Source organism: Otolemur garnettii, unplaced genomic scaffold, assembly GCF_000181295.1.
Source record: "Otolemur garnettii isolate 467f Iridium unplaced genomic scaffold, OtoGar3 scaffold00210, whole genome shotgun sequence".
NCBI lineage: Eukaryota > Metazoa > Chordata > Mammalia > Primates > Galagidae > Otolemur > Otolemur garnettii.
Genome location: NW_003852605.1, coordinates 1,267,769 through 1,270,960, shown reverse-complemented (window position 1 = coordinate 1,270,960; position 3,192 = coordinate 1,267,769).

Genomic DNA, 3,192 nt, shown 5'->3' with positions numbered 1-3,192 from the left:
TTCACACAACTCCTCTGTCTTTCCTCCTTCTTGAAATAAAGTTCACAAGGTTGCATGTTGTGTCTGGCTTCCCTTGGAAGGAGATGTAGGGAGACGATAGAGGGGGTGAGAGACAGAGGAGACAAGTCCCTCCTGAGGAGGGAGAAGGGAGGTGCTGTCTGGCCTTGGGTGTCAGGACCCCAACAGGACCTGACACAGCCCACCCCCTCCAGACAGCCTCATGCCCTGTGGCCCTAAATGCTGCATACCTTTCCCTTTCCCATGATCTCTGAGTTTAGACAAAGACTATTCCCAAGGAGCTAAGGGATAAGTTCGCACCTGCTGGGGAAGAGATCAGACCTCCATTTTATTCCGAAGTTAGTTTTTCTCACACTAGACTTGTCAGAGCAGGGCTGAGCTGAGGACTCGTCTTAGTTCCCTTTGAAAATGAAGATGGATAATTCATAAAGCAGGGGTTTATTTGGCTCATAATTCTGTCAGCTAAAAAGCCCAAGTTGGGGCAGCTGCATCTGGTCAGCACCTCCTGCAGCTTCCACTCATAATAGAAAGTGGAAGAGGATTAGGCAAGTGCAGAGATCACATAGGCAGAGAGGAAACTAGAGACAGACAGAGAGAGAGAGAGAGAGAGAGAGAGAGAGAGAGACACCAGACTTGGTGCCTGTAGCTCAACATCACATGCACTGGGGTTGGCGGGTTTGAACCTGGCCCGGGACTGCTAAACAACAATGACAAGTACAACAACAACAACAACAACAACAACAACAAATAGCCAGGCGTGTGGTGGGCTCCTGTAGTCCCAGCTAATTGGGAGGCTGAGGCAAGAGAATCACTTAGGCCTAAGAGTTTGAGGTTGCTGTGAGCTGTGATGCCACAGCACTCTACTGAGGATGACATAGTGAGATTTTGTCTCAAAAATAAATAAATAAGAGAGAAAGAGATCACAGGTGCCAAACTTTTCTAAAAACCCACTCTTTTGGGAGCCAATCCATTGTTGCTAAAGCAAGAACTCATTTACCCCTGGTGGGAGGATTAATCTATTTATGAGGGATTTGGTCCTATGATCCAAACACTTCCTACCAGGCCCTACCTCCCAGCATTGCCAATTTGGGGGTCAATTTCCAAATGAGTTTGGGCAGAGACAAACCACACCCCAACTATAGCAGGGCAGTCTTGAGTTGAGCCAGAAAGTCTCACATGCCTGGCTTCATGTGAGGGCTTTGGGGCCCCAGCTTTTCATAATACCAATGACACATGAGTAAGGAGCCACATCACCAGGTACCCCTCAGCCTGCCTCACACATGATACCTGCAGTTTTCTCAGGAGGATCACACAGTGGACAGATGGGTTAGAGAAGCCCAGGTGGACAGACGCATGTAGCCAGTGGCAGAGGGTGTTAGACTCTAAGCAGCTCCCCCCGGACAGTGTCCAAGTGGACTCTTGCCTCGCTGGCTGGCTACCCTGAGGGAGCAAGAGCATCACGAATCCTGTTCATACGTGGTGACTGCCTAGACACTGTTGCTTCTGCCTCTGGGCCCTGTCCCACCACTCAGTTCCTGTTGACTCCCCCAGCTTTCCTGGGCTGGTGTCCCTGCTTCCACCAGCCTCTCTCAACCCTGATCTTTCTTCTTTTGCTAGACCTGAATGCAGGTGTCTCCCAGCCTTTCTCCTTTTCTTAGCCTATGCCCCTAGGTGCCAAGGACAGACCTCCTGGGGGCCCTATACCAGAGGTGTGATGGCTCATTCTGCTTCCCGGAAGGGCTCTTTCTCGGGTGGTGTTTGTGACCAGGATATCCCTCCCAGGTTACTGGGCTAGCTCTGAGAATCTGCTCTGAGAAGGGGCAGGAAAGGAGTAGGCTGGACACTCAGTGTTTTACCCAGGCAGATGTTTGTACCAGGAGAATAAGCTGAGTAGTTCTTACTACGATGTTGGGCAATTCTCCCACCATTGGGTAGTGCAAAAGGGCTGGCTCATCTACACAGGACTTGGGAGCTCACAATCCTAGGAAGCCAGCAGGGCATGGCGCTGCAACTATGGGATTCCACAGGGTATGGATGAGTGGCTGAAGAGTAACGCTGTTTGTTCTAGGCAATGGGTAAGATTGCCCATTCACAGGCTGAGTGTCCATTCATGTGCACACCCCGGGATGCCTACTCAGAGACTGAATATACCTATGGCACACTCCACATTCTACCCACACACACATGAACACATGCCCAGGATCCTAGGAGGCAGCAGAGAGTGGAGAGCCAGAAGGATAATGTGGAATCCATCTTTGGTGCCCACCAGTCCGCAGCACCCTCCCCAACAGGGACCAGCCTACACTTTTCGCACCAAAGCTCTTGGCTCCATTTCTTAACAACACACAGAGAGCCCAGAGTCAGAGGCCTCAGGGCAAATTCCTTCCAGATTTGAGCCTTGTAGTTTCCTTCCCTTAATATTGAAATGGGATAGCAGCCTCCACACACGAGGCCTCCCAGGTCTCTTTAAGGTCCCAAGAGTTAAGAGAAGTGTGTGCATTTTAGACTCAGGTACCACCCAGGGACATGAGGTGGATATGACCTCTGTGGTCAGCTTCCAGGCAATGGCTGTTGGAAATGTATCTTTACTGGTGCAGAGGATAGTCTATCCATGTGCCAGGACAGAAGAGGAAGTTGGTGGCATAAGGTGCAGGGCTATCAGCTGAGAGGTGCACCCAGGCTGGGACCTCTGCTTCCCAGCCCAAGGTTCGCAGCAAGGTCTTGGCACAGTTTTGCAGGAGTGAGCAGGTGGTCTCTGGCCTTTCTCCAAGAGAGGAAGTATTAATGGCAGGAGGCATGTAACTCCAGATGGCACAACCCCAGGGCACCAGTGAGAGGCACAACATTCCAAGGATGAAATTCCTCTTTCTTGTCCCCTCTCCCTTCCCTGTCCTGTCTCCACTGCCCTTCCTCCCACATCTGTCTAGTTCCTGGATTGGGGCCCGCTACTACCCTCAGACCCTGACCTCAGAGACATGCCCCAGCCCTCAGCAGCTGCTGCAGGGACGGCCAGGGAAAGACCTAAGTCCTCATGTGGCCCCTAGCCTGAAGCCCTCCCCAGAAGTCCTCTGCACCTCATTCCCCACCTATATCTCAAGGCCTGATTCAAATGGATTCAGGGGCACTTTCTTCCAGAAAGCCTGCCTTTAATGCCACTGCCACCTTCCCCAGCCA